This window comes from Lissotriton vulgaris, chromosome 12 (assembly GCF_964263255.1).
Source record: "Lissotriton vulgaris chromosome 12, aLisVul1.2, whole genome shotgun sequence".
Lineage (NCBI taxonomy): Eukaryota > Metazoa > Chordata > Amphibia > Caudata > Salamandridae > Lissotriton > Lissotriton vulgaris.
The window spans coordinates 374913455-374938842 of NC_141700.1; positions in this window are offsets into that span (position 1 = coordinate 374913455).

The following is a 25388-nucleotide window of genomic DNA, read 5'->3' on the forward strand; positions in this document are numbered from 1 at the left end:
AAATTTTTATAAAACACAATTGGGAAGACATCATGCCCAGGTGCTTTACCTGAGCGAATAGCTTTTATTGCTTTAACAATCTTTTCCGTTTCTATTGGTTTGTCCAAGGACAACCTTTGTTCATCCAATACTGTGGTCATAGGAAGTGAGCTAAGGAGTTCTAGACATTTTGACTTATCACATGTCGATTTAGGAGCATATCATTGTTGGAAAAATTCTTTAAAGACCTCGAGAATGTCTTGGTTGTTGAATTTTTGCTAACTGTCCTTGCCTTTGATGTTGGTGATTTGGGTGTTGAGATTGTTCAATTTAAGTGTGGAGTCTAGTAATTTACCAGCTCTTTTGAGTAGTAATAATTGTCAGGATCTTTGAGCATGGACACCAAGGTAGGGTATTTTACTGACAATGGAATTAAAGGAGTATTTTAACTGTTGTATGTCCGGTAAAAGGGACTTTTTGTTAGAGTGTCTATTGAGAGCCTCTTTCTTTTTGATGTCATCCCTATTAGAGTGTCTCTACAGAGCCTCTTTCTTTTTGATGTTGTCCCGAAGAGATTGAAGAGAAGTCTTTATTTCACTCCTCTTGGACATTCTTTTGATGATTTTTCATCTTGTTACACATTTAAACGCATCCCATAGTATTATTGGTAAATTGACAGAGTTTTCATTTTCCTTGAAAAAGAGATTAATCTCCTTGTTAACCTCCACAATATCATCTTTGTTCTCTATAATCTCAGTATTTAATCAAGTTTGGCTCCTATCTTGGTCAGCAAGGTTACAAATGAACAAAGAAATTGCAGCATGGTCAGAGATAGCTGTCGGATGATCACCGTATCCAACATGTCTTTTAGCAGAGAGGCATCAAAATGGAGATAATCAATAAGGGAGAAGCTGGAGTGACAAGGGGAAAAAAAGTTAAATCACTACCTTTTGGTTTACGTAGTCTCCAAACATCTAGCAGATGATGTGAGGTGCATTGATTAAGTAGTTGTTGAAGTGCTTTGGGAGTTCCATACCTTAATGCTGAAGGCCAATCCAATTAAAATCTCCCACACTACTGTTTTAGATCCTTGCAGGATGTCTGCTAGTTTTTTGTTAATAGTACGCCAAAGTTAAGATCATCTATATTGGGGGCATAGACATTCATAACGTATAGCTCCTGAGCACCGTTAGTTAATCTTGTAAGTAGCCATCTTCCATTGATATCATGTTCCGCTGTGATCATTTTTAACCCTGAGTTCTTGGATATAAGGGTAAGAACTCATTTTTTTTTCTGACTAGCTTCAGAACACACTACTTTCATTTACAGAGCCTCTTTGAAGCCTATACTGGTTTCTTGAAGGAATACTAGGTCTCCTGTTAGCTTCTTGCAGTAATCAAAGATTTTAGCTCTTTTGAACGGGTGATTCAGTCCCTTGGTGTTTAAGGAAACAACTTTCATGCAGGGCATTGAAGCAGTGTGTTGGAAACAAATATATGTTTTGGTGTATAGGGCTCAGTGTAGGATAGAGGGAATTCAAGGGTCAATCGTGATGAAGCAAACATCCAGACATCCCATCAAACAACAATATAGGTAAAGGGGGGTAAGGGAAAAAAACAATTGCTGGGGCCCCTTCTCACCAGGGGGTGTCTGTGAAAGACACATTGTTTGGGGAAAGCATGGTCAGAAAACAGCAAGGGATGCCACGACCAGAACAAAAGAACCAGCCGGGAAATAGTATTGTTAGTGGCAGGACGTGGGAAACACTAATTGCAATGAGAGCTTTCTACAAGTGTGATATTCACAGGTTAGAGAGCACCAAGTATAGATAGAACTGTCACCGAGAATGACATCCAAGCATTAAACAGTTATAGATTCATCAATGTATAGAAAAGAGTTCCACATACAAATAATCCTAAATGGCTATGAGATCTATTCGAAACATTTCATACATCAAACATATTCCAAGTATGTTCCAAATCAAATTATGTCTCAAACATAGACACACAGTTTGAGAGAAACAAAAGCTGCAGATACAAAAAACAGTAAATTGTTCTGTGACATGGTCAATAGTTCCTTTCTGAAGTATGATCATATCCCAGAATTCAACTACTACATTAATTGTAATTGCTGGGTAGAGCATTTTTCAAACATTTTTAATCCCACTGCTAGAGATGCATTTTTGTCCACCCAACCTCCTACTGATTGGCCAATTATACCCTTGTCAATCAGGATAGAGGAGGTCACTGAGGCTATAACTAGTAGCAAGGGGGGGAAGGCACCGGGACCGGATGGGGTCCCGATACACGTTTATAAAAACAAAATGGCTCTATGGTCCCCGTTTTTAACCAGAGTTTTTAACGCTGCCGGTGAGACCCAATTTCCTTTGTCATGGGGTCAGTCAATTATAATACCAATATACAAGAAAGGAGTAAAAACCGACACCAGTAACTACCGTCCAATTTCCCTTCTGGGTTCCTCTATAAATATAATGAGCCGGGTCATGCTATCAAGACTAGAAGCCTGGGTTACCGAAAAGTCGATCCTTACACAAGTACAATACGGATTTAGAAAAGGAGTTGGCACATTAGAGCAGTGTGTCAACTTGGACCTCTTGATTGGCAAATATACCCTAGCAAAGGAGGGTAATTTATATTTCTGTTTTGCTGACCTTAGTAGCGCTTTCAAACTGGTAGACCACTCTATCTTATGGCCCTTATTGCTGGAAATTTGTGCCCCTAAAGAGATAGTTTATTTCCTGGTAAGACTTAATGAAGAACTGTCTAGCAAGGTGTGGTACAGTTATTCAGGTGAATATACCCCCTTTTTTAAAGTTAAAAGAGGCACTCGACAGGGCTGCAGCCTAGCTCCACTACTTTTTTCATTGTTTATCAATGATGTGGACGCAGCCCTGAAATTGTTTGAGTCGGATGCCACGAGGGTGGACGGAAATCCCATTCCAATTCTGTTATACGCTGACGATGCGGTTTTACTCTCCCGCACCCCCATTGGGTTACAGCGTCTTATTGACAATTTTACTGTTTTATTGCAAAAAGAAAGCATTTAATTAATAAATCTAAAACTTTTGCTTTTGCTTGCGGCAGCAACCCAATTACATCCATATCTTATTACATAGAAGGCTCTAAGGTCCAGACAGTCAAAAAATGTTGCTACCTGGGTATTACCTTTGCAGGGAACGGGTCTTGGGCACAGGAACAGGATAATGCCCGTGCTAAGATGCTGAGGAATATAAATGGTATTTTTAGATTTGCTGCTAAACTGGGCAATCGACGTATCAGAGATATGTTGACAATTTAGGAGATACGATGTGTCACTGCCGCTCTTTACGTGCAGGGGTTTGGGGTCATTTCCGAAGCAATCTATTACAACAAACTGAAAATTCATTTTTAAAATGCTTGTTGTGTGCCCCACTATCGGCCTCCATGGAAAATATTCACTGTGAGTTGTGCAATAAATATATCTCAGATTTGGCTTCATTGTGCCCTCTTTTACTCTGGAAATCTATATGGTCATAAGAGGAGACATTGTTTACTCAATCTATAATATGGGATTGCCTTAAAATGGAGAATTGTTCAAGAATCCCTTGGCTTAATTATATCTTTCACTGGTTTAAACTTTTGTTCAATTGTGATATCCAACTGGATCCTGAATGTGCAGATTTTGTCCCTAGAAGTAAGATAAAATCAATCCTACTATCCCACAAAATAGAGGCCCGTTCTCGTGTTCTTAAGAACCAAACAACTTACATCTTTACTCTGCAACTGGATCTGAAACAGGGGTTTCAAAGGTACCTGTCAGTCGTGACAAGAGCATCACATCGATTTGTGTTAACGCGACTAAGATTGGGTACTCTGCATCTTCTTGTCAATTTTCCTGTTATGAAACAGGTTCCTACCTAACCATGCCCACGCGATGGAGTCTCCCGCCAAAGCGGCTGCCATATGGTATTATTTTGCAAATTATATTCCAATTTTAGGAAATTTTATTTAAAATAGTTCTTTTTATATTATAACATAAGATCCACTAAAGATGCTATGAATTTGCTCTTTAGATTAGAGGAACCAGGATTGTGTTTTTATACAGCAACATTTCTCTTGAAAGCTATTAGCATTAGGAAATCAATGATTCTCGATATTTGATCACATGATCTACAGGGTATTTTATGTAACCTTTGCACTTTTTGTACTAGGATCATACATGTTTACATAAATCGCCAGGGTCTATATATGAATCATGTACATGCACTTACTGTACCAGGATTTTATATGTCTATGAATTTTATGAATATATTGCCTATTATCTTGTTGCTTCTGTAACTCTATTATTCTGAAGACCGATGTATGACTGTTTTTGCTTATATGGTTAATATTATTTAACCGAATAAAAGCTTTCAAACTGAACTGACTGAGTGATTCAGTCCCTTGGTGTTTAAGGAAACAACTTTCATGCAGGGCATTGAAGCAGTGTGTGGGAAACAAATATATGTTTTGGTGTACAGGGCTCAGTGTAAGATAGAGGGAATTCAAGGGTCAATCGTAATGAAGCAGACATCCAGACATCCCGTCAAACAACAATATAGGTAAAAGAGGGTAGGGGGAAGAAAAACAATTGCTGGGGCTCACATCATCTCCAGAACATTCCAGAGAGGTGTTAGGGCCCCTTCTCACCAGGGGGAGTCCGTGAAAGACGCATTGTTTGGGGAAAACATGGTCAGAATACAGCAAGGGATGCCACGACCAGAACAAAAGAACCAGCCGGGAAATAGTATGTTAGTGGCAGGAGGTGGGAAAGACTAATTGCAATGAGAGCTGTCTACAAGTGTGATATTCACAGGTTAGAGAGCACCAAGTATAGATTGAACTATCACCGAGAATGATATCCAAACATGAAACAATTATAGAATCATCAATGTATAGAAAAGAGTTCCATATACAAATAATCCTAAATGGCTATGAGATCTGTTCTAAACATTTCATACATAAAACATATTCCAAGTATGTTCCAAATCAAATTATGTCCCAAACATAGAGACACAGTTTGAGAGAAACAAATCATATCATACAGATATGAACATATCTATGCAGGAATAGAGGCAATCAATGTGAAATAAACAATATGCATAGTTGAGAATTATGAACATACATTCAGGGTTAAGAACCGCACCTGCACCGTGATTGAGTCTCAATTGAGATAAATTAAGCAAGATGCAAAGCTTGGACATGTGTATACAGCCAAGTGGTTATGAGCAGACTCTGCAGCGAAATGAACCTTAGTTAAGATGAGTTAAGCAGAACGAAGCAATTCAGTAGGTATACACCTATATACTTTATAAATCTTGGGTGGGCGGGTGATTGTGAGTAAAAAGTCATCATATAAGTAGACAATAGGTAGATCAAGGTAACTTACCTAAAGATCAGATCTGATGTTAGAATGTCTACTACAGTAGGTGAGTCATGCTAGAGAGCACTGGTAGGGAGCTAATTCCAATATATAACGAATGAGAGAGGTATAGTAAGCCTAGCTAAGCTATGGGAACAGGTATCACTATAGGAAGATACTGGCCAAGGTGAGTATTAAGTGAACTGACATAAGAGCTGGGAATGATGGTAGTCATTTAAAGTACAGTACAGTGTTTCTATCTACATAGTGTGCATAGGCTGGTGGTGAGTGCAAGGATGGGAATATGCATGTATAAGAGGCATTTACACAACATCGTAGAGACAGAGTTACTGGCTGTCAACCTACAAGGGGTAATGAAGGGCAGCTTTAACAATAGGGAATACCTGAAATCTAAAACAATGTGTGATGGAAAAAGGTCATATACAGGTCAAAAAACAGTTAGCATAACCTTGAAAGTATATGTGAGGAAACTTAAAATGGGTCTTCATGTATTAGTGAAAGGATATGTTCCAGAAAAACACCTTTGGGTTGTAAAGAGTATCCAGCAGTTCAGGAGCATTGTTGCGGTATTAAGGTGTCCGATCACACATTTAATTCCATCTGTGATTTAGATTGATCATCCAGGAATGTTGCTAGGTTCGATAGTTACACAAAAATTGTGGTATGACCCCTGACGTTATTCAGAATTTCGACTGACCTGAAAAAGAAAAGGGGATTCCCATGTCTAAAAGTCTTCTCCGTAAGTTCAAAACCACCTTACGATGAATCAAAGTGTTTCTAGCATAATCCTGCGATACAGAGATTTTGCTGCCCTGTCACTGTATCATCCGAATCTTCCTCATGTGAGGCAAGATTTGCTCTGTGTTCGTGGTGCAACTGTTTAAAAATTAGGGGTCGTGGATTGGACATGTTCTTGGGTTTGAAAGTGGGAACCCTATGGGCTCTTTCAATCTCAAAATCCTTTATAAAAGACGTATGTAGTACCTCGGGGATCCAGGATATCAAGAAGTCAGCAATGAGGGGGCAGAGTTTTCAATGTCTTCTGTCACCCCGAAGATGCTCAGGTTGCTCCTTCTGTTTGCTGAACTCTCACCTTAGGGATGAAGTAGACCATTCTAAACTCTGAAGGTGTTTACTTTGGGAGTTTGTGAAATCTTCAACCATACTTATTCTTGTTTCTGCATATCGTAGTCTTATTGTTAGCTCTTGAAAATGTTTGTAGATCCCTGTTTCCTCTACTTGAAAGAGATCTACATTGGTTTTCATGCCCTGAGCTATATCATGTATGGTGTTAAGCTTAAGCAGGATAGCTTCTAACATGGGATTGGTGGGGATTGCTTTGGGAATTTCAAATTTGCCTTAGTGTCCATGTATTTTGTGTTTCGACTTGCATGCTCCGCCATTGTCCCGCTGAAGTTGGCAGTGGTTGATAGGGAGAGATAACTAAGAAGATACTACCTTCTTAAGAGCAAGTCAGGATCGGGCAAGAGCGTCACATGTGCTCCAAGGTTTTGAAGATAGAGAACAGCAACAGGTAACTGATTCTTCGGTAAACACCTTATCTTAGCTATGCTTTTTTATGGGTTCGGCTCTATTCGTCAAGACATACTTGAGCTCAGCTCTATGCATATGCCTCTGCTCATATGTCTAAATATTTATGTCTCCTATCTCTCCAGTATGACCATTTACTGTCAGGAGTATGGACCAAGCAGTGATCTGGACACACTATGCACAGTGCACACTGTTTTGCACCAATAACCAACACACTCTTTAACTTAACATTCAATTTGCACTTCCTTTGTTGTTGATGCTTATTCATAGGGGCTCCTCTATAGTTCCATACAGTTCTTTCTCATGCACTATGTTTTGATTCCTATGCTTTAATCCATCTCTGCAATGCTCATTGCTGTGTCAGTGACCTGTCTCTGCCAGGAATCCAATGTCTGGGTTATAGGAAGGGACAAGACAAATGACTTGCAGCTGACGCATGATACGCGTATAGCGCAATGAACGAAGTCACAGTAATGAACATGCAAGAGAAAATGAGGCAGGCGTGTACTTCACAGATCAAAGAAATTGCACTTCTACATTTCAATGAGCTCTACGTGAGGTAGGATGTGGCAGTAGAAGCGGCAGCTGAAGAAGCAATCCGAACGCGAATCAGCTTAAGGGGATTACAGGGCCGCCATTTTGTTGCGCTGAGGAGCCTTGGCGTCTGAATGAGAGGGACTGATAGCGCATGAGAATACTTAACATGGTAAATAAATTATTTAGTTTTATTGCTTAAACTGAAGGGAACCTTATCCAAGGTAAGAACAGATCCAGCCTCTTAGTAAGGCCGAAGATTGATGCTGATGCCCACAGAGTCAGAGTCACTGTCCGAAAGCAGCCATCTTGTTGCGACCGAGGAGGAAGGTGAAAGCTGGGGAAATGCTGTTTCTGATGGTGGACGGAAGTTACTGGTCCCACCTCCGAGGTCCTGCAGTAGTATTCCCCTACCTATGAGTGTTTTTATATCACATGGCAGGTGTCTTGGACAGTGATCTGTGCCGGAGTTATTGCAGAGCCATATTAGCTGTGTGCCATTAAATTACACTTTTACACTTTTCAAATCAATAAAAAAAAACTTTGTCATTTCAGTTTACCAGATATTAATTAAATATTAAAATGCTAATGAGGGTAATTTTTAATTTAGATTACAAAATAAGTAATTATTTTTTCTTCATATTTTTCATAGTGATATCTCCGCCTTGATGGAGAAGAACTCCACCTACCTGTGATAAAGTACTCAGAATTTCCGTCTTAGATGTCTCCACCCCCTTAGTTTAACAGGTGGAGACATGCAAATCTACATCTTGGAGTGATCTACACTCAACAATGGATAAGTTCCAACTTACACCTAAGGGCTGGAGTAGATTTACATAAGAGTCATTTACACATGTAAATGTACCTTTGTGAATAGGTCTTTATGTCTTTTTACGCTAATTATTATTGCTCACAGTTATACCAGTTCTTAAATCATGGCTATTGCAAGCTTCTATTAATTGCTGCCCCATGTTAGAGCACTGTGGCATTCAGATCAGAACAAACACATGATCTATGGTTGGAAAGTAAACACTATGACCATTATTACAAGTTCTGCAGAAGGAAATCAACACGTTTTTATGCATTAATTTAACTTCACCTGATTATCAGTTGTTAGGATATTCCACACCCAGTTTCTAAATGATGTGTCTGCCTTGGGTATGTCATTAAGATGTATTGACTAGGATGAGGAAGTTAGATGTTGAGGTAATTTCTTACCAGTAATCTTTATTACCTAAGAGTGCCTCCCTAACTTTAAGTCCATACAATTTGAAACAGTCCTGCCTCCGCAGACACCCTCTCCTTCTTTTAAATAAAAAAGCCCCTACTTCCCCTAATCCTCCTGTTTTGTTTTGTCTCCCAAGAGACACTCATTGGTTGGCAGTGGAAGGTTCCTGTCGGCAGCATGTTTGTTTTTGGTTAGTCCCTATACACTTTATAATTAAAGGAGAGACCTGGGTTGGCTGGCTTAGGAACAGTGAGGCCTGATTCAGCGGTAGCAACTGGACAGCTCTTTGGTGCTCTGAAGAAGTAGAGGAAAACAAGCCTCCAAGAAGCCGGAATCCAAGAGAAGGCCCTAAACTGGACCACATCCTTCCTCTTCGGCAGAACCCAGAGCGTCCGCCTCCCCCTTCCGCTCTGAAGCCACCGACATCATCTGCGGCGTACCCCAGGGCTCATCCCTGAGCCCGACGCTGTTCAACATCTACATGGCCCCAATCGCTCACGTCGCTAGCCAGCACGACCTCAACATCATCTCCTACGCCGACGACACCCAGTTCATCCTCTCCCTTATCAAGGACCCGCACACCGCCAAAACCAACCTCCACGAGGGAATGAAGGCCGTCGCCGAATGGATGAGAGGCAGCCGACTGAAGCTGAACTCGGACAAGATGGAGGTCCTCATCCTCAGATCCACCCCCGCAGCCTGGGACAACTCCTGGTGACTGACCACACTGGGAACAGCACCGATACCCACCGACCACGCACGCAACATAGGAATCATCCTCGACTTCTTCCTCTCCATGTCGAAACAGGTCAACGCTGTCTCCTCCTCCTGCTAAAACACCCTCTGCATGTTCCGCAGGATCTAGAAGTGGATCCCCACCGAGACAAGAAAAACGGTGACACAGGCCCTCGTCGGCAGCAGGTTGGACTACGGCAATGCACTCTACGCAGGAATCCCGGTCAAACACCTGCGACGACTGCAACACATCCAAAACGCCTCCGCCCGACTGATCCTCAACATCTCCTGCCGCAGCCACATCATCCCCCACCTGAGAGACCTACACTGGCACCCCGTCAACAAGAGGATCACCTTCAAGATGCTAACCTACTCTCACAAAGCACTCCACAACACCGGACCAGCCTACATCAACAGCAGACTCAGCTTCTACACCCCCACCCGCCAGCCTCGCCCTCGCCGCCGTCCCCTGCATCCAACGAACAACCTCCGGCGGCAGATCCTTCTCCTTCCTCGCCACCAAAACTTGGAACACCCTCCCTACCTACCTACGACAGACCCAAAACCTGCTCACCTTCACAAGACTCCTCAAGACCTGGCTCTTCAAGCAGTAGCGGCACCACCCCTCAGCACCTTGAGACCCTCACGGGTAAGTAGCGCGCTTTATAAGTACAATGATTGATTGATTGATTGATTGATTGATTGATAGAAGATGGGAACCACCTAAACAAGGTTCATTTGGCTCTTGTGTTTCTGGACGAACAGCTTCCAGGAGGGAGGGAATGTTAGCCTGGAGTATGCTTTGAATCCTTGGTGGATGTCCTTGTGGAGCCAGGGGTCCGGTGGACCACTTAAACCTTTATTTATGTTTTTTATTGTTTATTAGCCCCAGCGTCAGGTTGGTGGCATTCTCCTCATTGGTTATACCTATGCATCAAGAAAAGTTTGATTGGCACATCAGTATACTCTTAGTTGCTTCTTAAGGCATTTCATGAATTTATCTCCTGTATCTGAAACTACTATGGAGGGGTAAGGAGAGCAAAAAGCAAGTGTGTTCTGTCCTATTCATCACAACGGGGAAGTTTCCATTCGGGCAAGGAGGATTTGCTCTAGTTCTCTGCAAGCTATTGCTCCTCCTCTCTTGATGCCTGAGAGGGTTCAGCAAATGATTCATGAGTCAGTAGCTAGAGTGCTGACTAAAACGCCAAAGTTGAAGAGGAAGATATTTCCTTCATTCGAGTCTTTATCTGGACTGTCAGATGCAGATATTCCCACAACTTCTTCAGGGAGATATGTCATAGAAGAGATGATGATGGATATTATGGCACATATGTGGTAGAATTTGGGATTTCCTCCCTTTCAGCCTGTGAGGGATTCTGCAGTCCTATTCCCTCAGTGCGTTCAGGCTCACTCTCTAGCAATGCCATTTCATAATAAGATCAAGGACTGTGCTGTTTCAGAATAAAAGCAGTAGGATCAATTGTCCATTCCAGGGTTCCTTCAAAAACTGCATATGATGGAGCAGGAAGAGGTTGCTTTGTCACAAACGATTAAGGTGGCAGCTATCCTCGCTACTTTAATAGGCAGGACAACTCTGAATCCTAATGACTGTGCTCTGACAGATGTGACAGATAGTAAGGTGGATGGAGCTTTGCATAAGGCCTTCTCAGCAGAAAATGTGGCTTCGAAAGCAGGGTCATATTCCTCCTATGTATCTCAGTCCACGTCAAGGATTTTGATAAGCTATCAGATGCCATTCAGAAAGGCCCTAACTGTTCATATTTGCTAACAATATTGGAATTACAGTCAAAATTGTTAGCGGATATCTTGGCAGATGTCATCAAATCCACAACTATGGCATTGGGTGCTGTAATTTCAGCACAGCAGAGTTTGTGGACGAGAGAATAGAATACCGAGGCAGGGAAAAAATCTGCGCTTTCAAAAATTCTCTTTGATGGTAAGATCCTGTTTGGGACCCAGATGATTAATATGATAGTGGGTCTTTGAGGATTGGAAGCACCCCCTTCCTTAGAAAGATAGATCCTTTACTTCCAGTGAGAAGGCCTGGGATTGTGCAAGTAGATCTTCTCCTAAGTGGGAATAAAATGTTTGGTCAGATAAAAAGAGAAGATATTAGCCTAGGTAAATTTATTGCAAGGATTAGTTTTCCAAGCAAGCCGAGCTAAAAGACAAGAAGTCATCCAGATAACAATAGTGTTCAAGTTGGAGTCAGAATTCAGTCCTTTCTGCAACAGTGGAAACAGGAAGTCAAAGACGAATGGGTTCTAGATGACATAAGACACACGTCTAATAGACTTTCTAGAGATTCCTCCAGACACGGGGTGATTTTGCCCCACATTTCACAAGATCCAGTAAAAAAGAGGGCTCGGCTGGGTGGGATACCATTGTTGTTGGACAAGCCTGCTATAGTTCCGGTTCCCACAGGGCAAAAACATAAGGTCAAGGAGCGTATTTAACCCTATTCTAAGTTCCTTAGCTCTCAGGGGTGTTTCATCCTGTTCTGGATTTGAAGTGGTTAAATGGCTGGATAAAAACTATTTATTTTTGCAAAGTAATCTTACAGTAAATCATTCCCCGGATCAAAAAAGATGATTTTTTTCACTTTCCTTGACCTACTAGATGCATATCTTCACATTCCTGTTCAAGAGTCTCATCAACGCTTTCTCAGATTTGCGGTGCAAGAAAACACTTTAAGTTCAAGATGCTACCCTTCAGTTTACAGTCCTCCCTAAGGGTGTTCATAGAAGTGTTGCCTCCTCTAATTACGGTTCTGCATCAAGAAGGGATATTTGTGCATCCATATTTGGACAACCAGCTGGTGCAGGCCTCATTAAGAGAAGTGGTATCTCATCATATGGTCAGGGTCATTGACATCCTTCAGCAACATATCTTTTTGGTAAAGTGGGAAAAGTCATGTTTAGCTCCTTCTCAAGCCATTTGTTTTATCAGATTGAGATTTCAAACTGCCTTCGTTATTGTATCTTTGCCAGAGTCAAGAATACACAATATCCAATCTAATTTTCTGGATTTAACAGCACCAAAAGCTCCAAAATAGGCCTCTTGGGTGTAGGTTCAGGGAGCCCCGGTGGTGACTGTGATCGTGGTACCCTGACAAAGGTATTATTTACATCTTCTGATGAACTACATCTAAAACACTGAAGCACTTTTCCTCTAGCTCTGAGCAGCAGGATTTCAATGTCACAGTCAATGAGGTCAGAGCTGCATTGGTGGTTGGTCAGTGAAAATGTCATCAAGAGTATGCCTTTTTCGCCCTATTGATCCATAATCATCATGACAGATGTGAGCTTATCTTGATGACAAGAGTGGTTGGGGCCCTGTCAGGTCAGGGTGTCCTGGTATATGATTCAAGCTCAGAGGTTGCCAAACTTAGAGAACTGGAGACAATATGGAAATATCCAATATCTTTCAGTCCCTCCTTCAGCACAAACATATTATAATGCAGTCAGACAATGTTTCTGCAAAATCGTTCAACAAGCAAGGGGGAATGAAATCCCGCTCTCTGGGCAAGAATCGGACAAGATCTTAAGATGGGCCCAGAAATCTGTGATATCCTTTTCCATGGTTCACAATTGGTGGAGAGACAATGTGCAAGCTGATCTTTTAAGTTGAGCGAGTCCTTCATCCATTCACTTTTCCCTTCATTGGACCATTTTTCACCAGTTAATGGAAAAATGGGGGTACTAATCCTGGATTTGTTTGCTTCAGAGGACAGTGCAAAGGTTCAAAGCTTCTATGCCAGTTGCAGGGAGGAGAAGGCATGGGCAGTGAACATTATTTCATGCAGGTGGCCTCCAGGTCTTCCTTATGCATTATTGAATTTCTCCCAGATTTGGCCTTTTTTGGTGAGGTTGAGAAGGGAGAAGTTCCAGGTCATTATTTTACCTCCAGCATTGCCTTGCTCCAATCGGTATCCTCTCCTGAGTAGTCTGAGAGTGTCAGAGGAGTGGAGGATTCAAAGGGTGCTTTCTCCCCTCCACTTTCGGTATTCCCTCTTCACTCCCTGAGGAAGATAAACTTGAAGGCTTAGCATTCAAAAGGAAATGGTAGACACTAAAATGGCTTTTGCATTAGGATGCTGTAACTCTCCAGGCTTCTGGAAGAGGTTCTGCTCTCAGATCCTATGTTAGGCATTGGTGGGTCTTTAGTAGGTGGTGCAGTTCAAGGCAGTTAGATTCCACAGTGGTTGAGCTGGGATACATCTTGCAGTTCCTCAAAGATGGGGCTTTGTGGGGTTTGACGCTGACCACTTTGAAAGTCTAATCAGCTGCAATCTGTTGCCTTTTAAAGTTCTTGAGGTAACCTTAGGAATCCGATTTATCTGGCCCCTTGCCTGTTTAAATGGTTGGCCAAAATCTCTCCACCATCCCAGAAGCAGTTTCCTCAGTGGGATTTGTATCTGGTATTGGGGACTGTGACCTGTCCTCCATTTGAACCACTTGATCAAATACATCTTAGACTTCTGACTTTAAAAACCCTATTTCTACTTGCTATTTTGTCGGCCAGAAGGTTAGGAGAGTTAGGTGGGCTTTTCCATAAATCACCATACTGTAAAATATTTCAGGACAGGATTGTGCTGACTTTGTTACCTTCTTTTATTCCAAATGTGAATTCCCCTTCTCACACAAAGAAGGATTTAATTTTGTCAGCATTTGTTCCTAATTTATCTTCGGAGGAGCAATCTAAACTTCACTGCCTAAATGTTAGAGGGCGTTATTTGGATAATTTATCCTCTTTAGGGTAGTCTGAATCTTTGTTTGTCAATTTTGGGATAGGCAGAAGAGATGGTAAGGCGTCTACTAATTCTTTCGGTTGTTGGGTGAGAACTTTCATTTCTGTCACTTATGGAGCAGTATACGGGGTACCTACTGCATGTATTCAGGGTAGATCAATTTGAAGTACAACTTCATCTGTAGCGGAATTGCAATGAGGACCGATAAGTGAGATTTGCAGGGCAGCTACCTGGGCCTCTCCCTTAAACTATGTTAATCCTTACCAAATTGATCAAAACACCTCATTAGAGGATGTGTTTGGGTCTAAAGGTTTGGATTCGATGACGTAATTGCATTCACTGTGGGTTGCTGGTTATGTTATTTGGGTGAAATAAACCCAGTGTGGGGTGTATGCAAAATCTTTAGTTGTCTGATTTCTTATTGCTTGCAAGATCGCACATTATATGGACTTGAAGTGAGGGCGGGACGCTGGGGTAATGCACCAGTTACTTACCTGGTATTTGCATTCCCATAGTCCTCCCTCGCTTCAAGTAATAACCCCTCATGATCCTGGCTAGTACAACTGAGTTTATGCTTTGTTTGGGCTTGCTTTAGATACAGGAGCATTCGGGCTGGGGGGACTTTTTATGTACAAAGGAGGAGTGGGGTGTCTAAGGATGTAGGACTTCCTCATGTTGTATGGACTTGAAGCAAGGGAGAAGGACTCCGAGTAATGCAATTACCAGGTATGTAACTGATGCATTTCTCCGAATCCTAGTGTTCCTCACCAGAGTTCTATCTTCCATTCATTGCCACCCAAGTAACACTTTTATGATCAAAGTTTTAGGATTCTGTCATATAAAGTCATTTGGTTAGAAAGTTCTTATTTTCTTTGGACATCAGAAGATGGCAGAGTTAAGTCCTACCTATAGCATTAGGAAAGGAGAAGCTAACAAGATGCAATGGTAGAGGATAGGTTTAAAGTATTTTTGTTATTTTTCTCTTTGAAAAGTATAGGTGGAGGGGGCAAGATGGCCGCTGAGGCGCTGTGGGAGTAAGTCGCACTCAGACCCCTCTCCCAAAGATAAGCAGAAATTCAGGCCTTAATGGAGATTCGAAAGCAGCATGCAATCCGTCGTTTTAATTCAGCACAGAGGAGCCATTAACCTTGCTAGCTTACTGGAAAAAGCGAAATTGTGGTACTTCAAGCTCCGTAAAATACTGATGGCAGAAATGGGCAACCGAGGAAAGGAGAAAGTGCAGCAACAAGCACCCATACCGGGCGCCACAAATAAAGACTTCATACAAAAAGAATCGGGTAAATTGGGCGCTATTCCAAAAACAAAAGTGCCACCTAACATCAAAAAGACAACCCCCACGGTCTCTACCCTTACGAAAACACAGCTACGCAAACTGGAGAGAGCTGGCGAAAAGGAGAAAGCGCTGACTCAAACAAAAGACATGAGAAGCACTGGCAACACAACAGCGGCGCGGGATGTAGCAGAAAAGAAGAAAACTGATACTGTGTATCGACAACCCTTAGTATCCGAGGTCTTCGGAGTCAAAATCCAAGCGGAGGTATCAGGAGCTTCAGGACCATCGGGAACTCTGCAGAGCACGACAATCGAGCCGCCCGCAGGAGCTGCTCAGAGCGTACTCGAGGACGCAAGCGGAGACGTTGCTATGCAACCGGAGATTACGGTGCTCACGCTTCCCGCGGAGCTCCGAGCGGTGAGTCATGCAGCAGTTCAGCCAGACGGCGCTGCATCAGAACAGGCACAGAGGCAGTCCCAGGGGGTGCAGAACGAAAGCCAAGACCCGGACACGAACAAAGAGGTGAGAGAGGCCAAATGTGGGGGTGAGATGCTAAACACAGGGCAAATGCTTGAGGCCCTCAATGAGGTGGAAGCCGAAATTCGTGAGGAGCAAGTACAAGCCAAAAAGAAAGAGAACGCTGCACTGGGGGCAGATAACGAGGGATATAGCCTATCTAACACTCTGGCAGAAACGGCTCGCGCTGATGGGGCTGATGGAGAGTTCTTTTCTGTCCCTGAGGGTTCAGATTCAACATTGGCAAGCAGCGAGGAAGAAAGAGATTTCTCTGACTCACTATCGAGCTCAGAAGACAGTGACAGCTCTAGGGGGAGAGGCACTCAAAAAAAGCGCAAAACAACATCCAGAAGAGCAGGCTCCCCCCCGAATACTCATAAGGGAACATATAAAAAGCTAGTATGGGACTATTCTGCCACCTCCAACATATATAAGGAAGACGAGAAAGAGACACAAAATGATGGAGGGAAACTGGACCTAATGTTTGCCACGCTGAAACAGATGCAAATGGAGGCAAGGACTGAAAGTCGGAGGGCCAGGCATGACACGAAAAAGATTCAAGCCTCAATTAGGAAAATAAATAAAAAGTTTGAGGAAGTTGAGGAAAGAATCATTGGAGTTGAGGAAAGAACTGGTCGCCTAGAAGACGAAGCAACTGAGTGGCAATCAGCCAGAGAGGGGCAGACTAAGGTCATGGAGGATTTGCAGTGGAAGGTGGAGGACTTGGAGAATCGCCAGAGGCGAAATAATGCCAGGCTCCTCGGAATAGAGGAAGGGATTGAAGGGCAAGACCCGAGAGGCTTTGTCGTCAAGCTGCTTAAGGGTGCGTTCCCAGAGGCACCATGGAACTGGGAACAAGAAGTGCAGAGAGCTCATAGATATCCACTGTTTGTAAAGAAAACCCACAAGGAAGGCTCAGGAACGCTCCCCAGGGCTATGCTGGTTTTTTTCGGAAACTTTCTTGCAAGGCAGGAGCTAATGGAGAGAGCCAGACCTGACGCTAAAAGAACTGTGGAAGGGATAACTTTTTTGCAAGACCTGACTTTTGTCACATAACAGTGGAGAGGAGATGGCGGCTAAGACAGTTGATCAATGCATTTCAGGCCCAAGGAGCAGAGGCATACTTATTGTTTCCAGCAAAACTGAAGGTTATCGTAGCGGGCCGCACCAGAATGTTTTTCTCTGAAATAAAAGCGGGGGAATTTCTGACAGAGTTAAAAGAAAAAGGGGGGGACCGAAGGAAATAGGCAAGGAAGGGAGTAGAAGAAACTCAAAATCAAGCAGATGCATATCTCGACTAATGTACGAAGCCTGATAGTTTAATGTAGTAGTTGATAAGAGGGGAGGAGAGGGGGAGCGACTCTACAACGCCAAGCGGACACACATAGGTCAGGGATGACCTATTTGCCTGTCACAGGGGGGAGGGGCAGCAATCGGGGTGGGGGGGGCCTAAAGGGGGGGGGGGGAGGAAGGGAGGAAGTCACGGGGAAAAGGTGGCGGCGTAATTTAATACAGATTTGTAAATATTGTAAAGATTGTAGTGATGCAGTAAAAGAATACACAGAAAAAGACAAAAAAATAGCTGAGGCGCTGGTAAAAGTTAAACGAGAAATATGGCAGTTAGGATAATGACAATTAATATCTGTGGGCTAAACAATTTGGAGAAAAGACAGAAGCTCTCCGCGCTGCTGCGATTCTGGAAAATTGATATAACCTGCCTACAGGAAACGCACGTAGCAGCTGAAGATAAATTTTTGCTTGGTCAGATGGGGTTTGAGATTCTTGCTAGCACAGGTCAAGAAGGAAGAAAGAAGGGGGTGGCAGTCCTAGCCAGAAAAGGGGTTGTTAAAATTAAAAAGAAAAAAGAGGATTCTGAAGGGAGATGGGTGATGCTAGACATAGAAACAACAGCGGGAAGATGTACTTTGGTCTCACTATACGGTTCAAACGAAGATGAATCGGAGTTATTTGATTTTGTGGATAGCGAGCTAGCTTTGTGGCCAGAGCCGGTGATCTGCTGTGGGGATTTTAATATTAATGGGCTGAATGGAGTAATAGGTGCAAGTGGAGGTGGTTATCAAGGAAGAAAAAAAAGGGTGCATAAAGCAATACAAAATCTCGCTAGACACAACGCGCTGGTGGATACATGGCTGGAATTTAATCCGATAGGTGCAGGTAGCACTTTCTATTCAGCACCACATCAAACAGTTGCCCGCTTGGACTATTTCTTTATTTCTAGCTCATTAGTTAGCAGGGCTAAAATAGAATGTCTCCCAAGGATAATGTCGGACCATAATCCACTGGTGTTAAGCTTAGCAACATTACAAAAAGCAGGGGGGGGAAAAATAAACCCAACATGGACGTTTGAGAGAGGCTTGCTGAAGGAGGAGGAGTACATTATAAGGATGCAAGAATGGATGATGCAGTTTTGGGATGTAAATAGATACTCAACCTCAGCAGATATGGTGTGGGACAGCTTTAAAGCAGGAGTAAGGGGAGAGACATTAAGCTATACTTTGGTTAGAAGTAAAAAGGAAAAGGAAAAGATGGATGAGGATATTAGAAAGTTGATGGCGATGGAAAAAAGGCTAGTGGACGCAATAGAAAAACAAGAACCTATTGAACAGATCTTAGTGGCTATAGAGATGCAGAGGTCAGAAACAGGGACTACTCTGGCACAAAAAACAGCAAGAAAATACTTAGCACACAAAGAGAAATGTTACGAATGCAACGAGAGGGTGGGACATCTACTCGCAATTAGAACTAGGCAAACGCTAGCTGCAGGGGAAATCAAAGAAATTAAGGACTGTAATGGGACAATTGTTAACAAAGTGGAGGAGGTCCAGGAGGTTTTCAGGAGGTTCTATGAGAGACTATATGAGCAGGATAAAAATGATGAGGAGGTAGAGGCAAAAAGTTTGGAATACCTAAGCCAAGACCTACAGGAGGGGCTGAGCACAGAAGAAAGGGATAAATTAGATATGCAATTATCGCTACAGGAGATAAGAGATGCAACATTTAGTTTACCTTCTGGCAAAGCAACGGGACAAGATCAGATCCCAGTAGAATTCTACAAAACTTTTTGGGATGTACTAGCCAAAGACATTTGGATAATCTGTTGTTTGGCACAGGGAGGCAGAACTGTTCCTCAGTCTTGGGCGGGTGCCGACATAATCGTAATATTGAAAAAAGATAAACCCCCCACTGAGCCGGGTTCTTATAGACCTATTACATTGCTTAATGCTGATGCGAAGATATTCTCTAAGGCACTGGCCAACAGATTGAGCAAGGTGATAGAGAGTGTGGTTTCCCCTACACAACATGGATTTATACCAGGGAAAGGAACCACTGAACATACTAGACAGCTGATTACCATATTGGACGCTGCAGCGGCTACAGGCGACCCTGTCGCGGCTATCTTTTTGGATGCCGAGAAGGCTTTCGACAGGGTCTCTTGGGCTTACCTTTGGGAGGCTATGGAGTGGGCTGGTATAGGTCGAGGATACATAACTGCAGTTCAGGCACTATATAAACATCCTAGTGCAAGGATTCGTATTAATAGATCATACTCTAACGCAGTGCAGATTAGACGGGGAACTAGGCAGGGGTGCCCAGTTTCACCCTTACTATTTGCAATATAATTAGACCCCTACCTGAGAAGGCTCATAATAAATAGGAGGATTACCCCAGTTATATTACACGGGAAAGAATACAAATTATTTGCCTACGCAGATGATGTGGCTGTCATAACACCGACGCCAGTGGAGTCATTGGTTGAAATTGAACAGGAGGCAAGGAAATTCGGAGAGGTCTCTGGATATTTAATAAATAGGGGGAAAACACAGGTTGTTCAGAATATATACACCACATTTGCAGACGCAAGAGTTGTCTCAGACACAAAGTATTTGGGTGTTAGGGTGACGGCAGACTTAGAAAAATTAGTAGAGATAAATCTGGAACCATTGCTGGTCAAAGTTAAAAGCAACCTGGAGAGAGTAAATAACCTACACTTGACTCTCATGGGTAGAATCAACTTTATTAAAATGGTTACTTTTCCGAAATTTTTATATTTGTTCAGGGCAATCCCACTCTTTTTTGAAGGATTATGGTTTAATAAAATAGAATCAGTTGTAAATAAGTTAATTTGGGCACATGGGAAGACACGCAGAGCATACCGGTTTTTAACACTACCACGAGAAAGAGGAGGCTGGGGAGCACCTGATTTTAGATTTTATTATTGGGCAGCTGCTCTACAATACTCCAAAGGTCTATTAGGCGGAAGTGCTCAGGAGGAAGAGGGGAGAAAAGGGCCGGCGAACGTATATGAAGCACTCTTAGGTAAAGCGGCAGAAAACGCTTTGGTATCAACGGTGGACTTTGCATATTTTAAGCATACAAGATTTAAGACACTGAGTGCGGTATATAAAGTTTGGAAAGCGATAAAGAAAAAACTGGGACTTGGAAGGTATAATTGGTACTTAAGGCTCTATATGAATGATAGTCTCCCGATAGAAATTTTCTGGGATACAGCTATGAAAGAATGGAACGAGAAAGGGATTAAGAAAATAGGGGATTTAATGGATGAAGGGGGAGCAATCTTAACGTTCCAAAACATACAGCATAGGTATAAAATAGCTGGACATAACTTCTTCAAATATTTGCAAGTGAGGAGTTACTTCCATACAAAAACGGGGGGTGCTGGTGGGATGGCGAGGTGTAAGATAATGGATTATCTGGGAAGCAATCTCTCATGCTCAATAAGACAGCTGTATGCAGAGTTACAAGCTTACAAAACTGATGACAGAGAGAAATACAGTAATAAATGGAAAGAACAGGTAAAGGCTCGACCGGAAGACTTACAAACCTCCTTAGATTTTGGGAGAACTATTTTATGCTCTGCTACACTCCAAACCCAACACTATAAAACAGTCTACTCACTTTATTATACACCAGCTAGAATAGCTAGTTGGGGAGGCTCCACGGGAACAACGTGCCCAAGGTGTAATTCAGCACAGGCTAATATCACACATATGTTCGCACAATGTCCACAATTATACACTTTAAAATTGGCAATAGAAGAGTTTTTAGAGAAATCACTGGGAATAAAAACTAAATTAACTGAGGAGCTGATAATTCTGGGGGTAAACTCAGAGGAAAATATAATCTACCCAGAGTTCTTATTCATGGCTACAGCAGTATACAGGATAATTGTTGCAAACGCATGGAAGGATAAAACTGCACCGTCATTCCAGATTTGGGTAGCAAGATTATTATCTACATATAATTTAGAGAGGGCCATATATGACAGAAAAGGAAGGAAGGCAAAAGCTAAGGGGCGCAAGATATGGCTGCCTATTGAGCACTGGAAGAATAGAAAAATGACGGGCGGCAATAACTGAGAAATCTGTCGAATCTATAAGATTAATATATATGTTGTATTATGTGCCATATTTATGTTTTGTGTGTTAGTACTCTAAATCTGCATATTATTATTTAGCAATACAAATCTGTATCTGGTGCAAAAAGATTATGTAAATGCCTAAAAAACACATTGGTTGTAACAGAAAAATGGGGGGGGGGGGAAACTTTTTGAATAAAGATATTTAAAAAAAAAAAGAAAAGTATAGGTGGAATCTGTACCTATGATGAGGCAGAAGCAAGGAATGGGATGACGAAAAGGTAATGTTCAGATCACTCTTATGTTCAGAAGTTGGTGACACTGTGCATTGGCTGTCATGTGGATGAAAGATTCAAGGCGCAGGCATGAGTTGAGGAGAATGCAAGGTTTCTGGCAAAGAAGACATTTCAGAGAGGTTCTACTGAGCAAATACAAGGGGAGGGACATCGAAAAGAATCGGAACCCTTAAGATGAGCTAAGTAACAAAATGCAAAGCAGTTCTACATTTGATTGGAGTCTTTAAGTTGTTTCATATCATCCGGTCGACCAGTGATCCATATTGGTTATCATTTAATTAAAAATGGTATGCTTTGTTCTATTTAGTTAGTGGGAGATGCATACCAGTGCAAATACATTTTTGGAACTCATACAGATTTTGGACAATAAACAGCCGCTTGCATCAGCCTCCACGTTTGCAAACGAACTCTACAAAAATGAATAGTATTTCCTCTCATTCGTGCTTGATATTCTTCTCTGCTTATGCTGATATCTGCTTCTTCTTTACGTTCATTTTTGTAACTATTTACCATTGTTTGGACTGTTTTCTTTTGTTTGGTAGTCTAATTACATGTGTTTCTATATGGATTTCTTTTTGTGACACTGCTCAGTCTAAAACAATTCCCCACCCTCATTTTTAGGACTGGAGGCTCTATTAATCTATGTTTACTAACGATGAACGCTTAGATTCATAACAACTTTTTAAGAGCTAACAAAGACTTTTTTTCAGGACACAAAGTTAGATTTCGTATCTGATATCAATTAAGTCACATGAAATGAAATTAACATATGACAAACATTACGGATCAGTGAATTATATTTTGGACCATACAAGGATACTATCATTTTTGCAAATAGGGCTGTGTGAATTTCGAGGAATTGTGCAAAATAACACATTCTTCCTGCACTGTAATTTTGCTATCAATTGTTGATAATTATAGGATGTTGCGAATTGCGTCTGCGCCATTTAAATTCCTCGCAGGTCTAGTTGTACACCGATATACATTAAAAAGTCTGTCAAATTCTCCTTCAAATATAGTGACTTTGCTTTTTCTTGAAAATCTGTGCGAAGCACTCTGGTATTTAGCAAAGCAAAAGCTGTACAGTGCTATCAGACCCCTAACGCTGTGCTGAAATAGTTGTCTGCGCTCATAGCCGCTATGTATTGAATGCTGGGTGTACTTTTCTCTCTAACACATACTCACAAAGATACAGCAGGAAGCCTGCCTTTCTTTACTAGCTATTGGCTGAAGAACAGCAATGGATTTATCGAGCCCATTCTCAGTGTTCATGTAGAGAATCCTATGCTATTGTTTCAACAATAATTGAGCCTTACACGAACATATCTCATTATATTGATTTTTATATTGTTAGTTAATATATATAAGCATCAATCAATAATTGGCAGCCTTGTCATTTTAAATGTAAGAGTTTCTTTTTAAAGCAGTTTTTTTTCAAGATAGTACCAACACTATGAATACGGTAGATACCCATGGACATAATGACAATCGTGTCGAAACAATCGCAATGGACCGCACACCGCTAGCCCCTCCTCCGGATCGCCCCTAAGGACTCTGGTACATGGAGTTCTTGAGTGGTTCACCCCAGTGGGTGCAAGTAGGTACTTGTTGAACTGATGATCTCTAGACCCGATATATGTCCCGGGTTTTTGGATATCGACCGAGACATGGCTCGGGTTTCGGGATAACTTCCCTCATCAGTAGAGAAAATAGTTAGGGGTGGAAGAGAAGGCCGCCAAGCAACCGTCAAAGGCCTCAGTGCCCGAACAGGCACGCAGGTGCGTCGTCCAGGAGCTCGTCAGCTCAAAGTTCAAGGGAGCCAATTTGAAGAAACAATCGCAATGGACCGCACACCGCTAGCCCCTTCTCCGGATCACCCCTAGGGACTCTGGTACATGGAGTTCTTGGGTGGTTCACCCCAGTGGGTGCAAGTAGGTACTTGTTGAACTGATGATCTCTAGACCCGATACATGTCCCGGGTTTTTGGATATCGCCCGAGACATGGCTCGGGTTTCGGAATAACTTCCCTCATCAGTAGAGAAAATAGAGGAAATCGAGGAAAAACAGATTCCTGCCAAAATGCATGGCATATATAGTACTCAAGCATCCGTTTCCAGTAGTTGAATGTAATTAAGACCTACATATATATTGAAATCTATAGGAACTGACTATTGCACCCCAAGGATCAGACGAAATTGCATGTAATGCTGTTGAAATTTATTTTGCTATTGTTCTCTCAGAAAAGATTTACAAACCATTTCTCATGTTCAATGCAGGAAAATAGTAAATTATTATTAAAACATGAAGACATACTATCAGCAATATTCAATTGAATGAAAAAGTATTAAAACACTTGACTAATTGATTTCTTTATTGGATTATAAATATATAATCATAAAGGAGCAAACATAAAACCCCATTAAAATATGTATTTACATTAGTACATTAAAAACATTAAGAATAACGGAGAAAGGAATTCATAATAAAAAAAAAAACATTCTGCTTTCTAACACCCTTTGTGATCAGTCCAGCTTCTATGTAGGTGATTTAGTACTAAGATACAAACAAAAACGAGAGTTTGCAATGCAATAGGTCTCGAAATTTGTGAGAGTTGGAGCTATTGGTATTGTAGACAATGTCTTTTACTGACGTGTTTTTGGTTTAGAGTGGAGTGGATGTATTTTATTTGAAGTTGAATTATGTGGGTTGAATTGGAACAGTTAGTTATGGAATTGTGTAGAGTGGAATTGTGTGGTGGGGAATGTATTTGTGTAGTGGAAGTATGTGGCATGGTGAATAGATAGGGGTGAGAGCTGCAAAGAAAAGATAGAAAGAAAGATAGAGAGAAATAGGTAGTTTATGCACAAAGTGATGAATGAACTCTAGATAGAGGAGCAGAAAGAGTATCTGAGAAAGAGAGAAAGAAGGAGAGAGTAGGGCATAGATGCATAAAGAGTGTAGACAGAAGAGATCCTAAGAAGCGGAGGAGAGAATTGGTTCGAGGGACAGAAACATTCAAAAGGCAAGTAAAGAAATTGTGCTTGAAGACCTGAAGTGAACTAATATGAGAGTAGTGGAAAGAGGGTGTGAGAGAACGAAAGAGAGGTGTGAGAGAGACAAGAAGAAGGAGCACCCGGAGGGTGGGGGGTGCAAGAGGTTTACTTTTGGGCTTGGATGTGCCTCTGCCTGTAGCTACTTCTTCTCTTCTCATTGAGTCTAGATTCACAACCAGTAAAACCAGGTGTGGAGTTTCAAGATCCCGTAATTGTTGGTCCAGAAATTTTAGACCACTCATAGTTGCCCAGACAGCTCTGGGAAACTCATCATGGGCTCTTATGAAGACATACAAAAAGGTTTTAGAAACACTTGACAGCTGTCTGACAACATAACTGTAATCATCATTTGTCTGAACCTTTCAAGAGCTGACATAATGACAATATTTCAGACATGCAGTTTTGAGGTTTATTGAAAACTGTCGCTAATTGTGAAACCTTCAGTTCACACAGGGGCTACCTCTTTCCCACCCAGCATGCTAAATTGATATACAGAGTACCAAGGTTAAGCTGATTTACACGTAGATAGGAGTGTGCAGTCCTACCCATCAGAATCTATCTTAGTAAGCAGCCAATTAGGCCGCAGCACCCGCCAACGATCATGTCATTTGA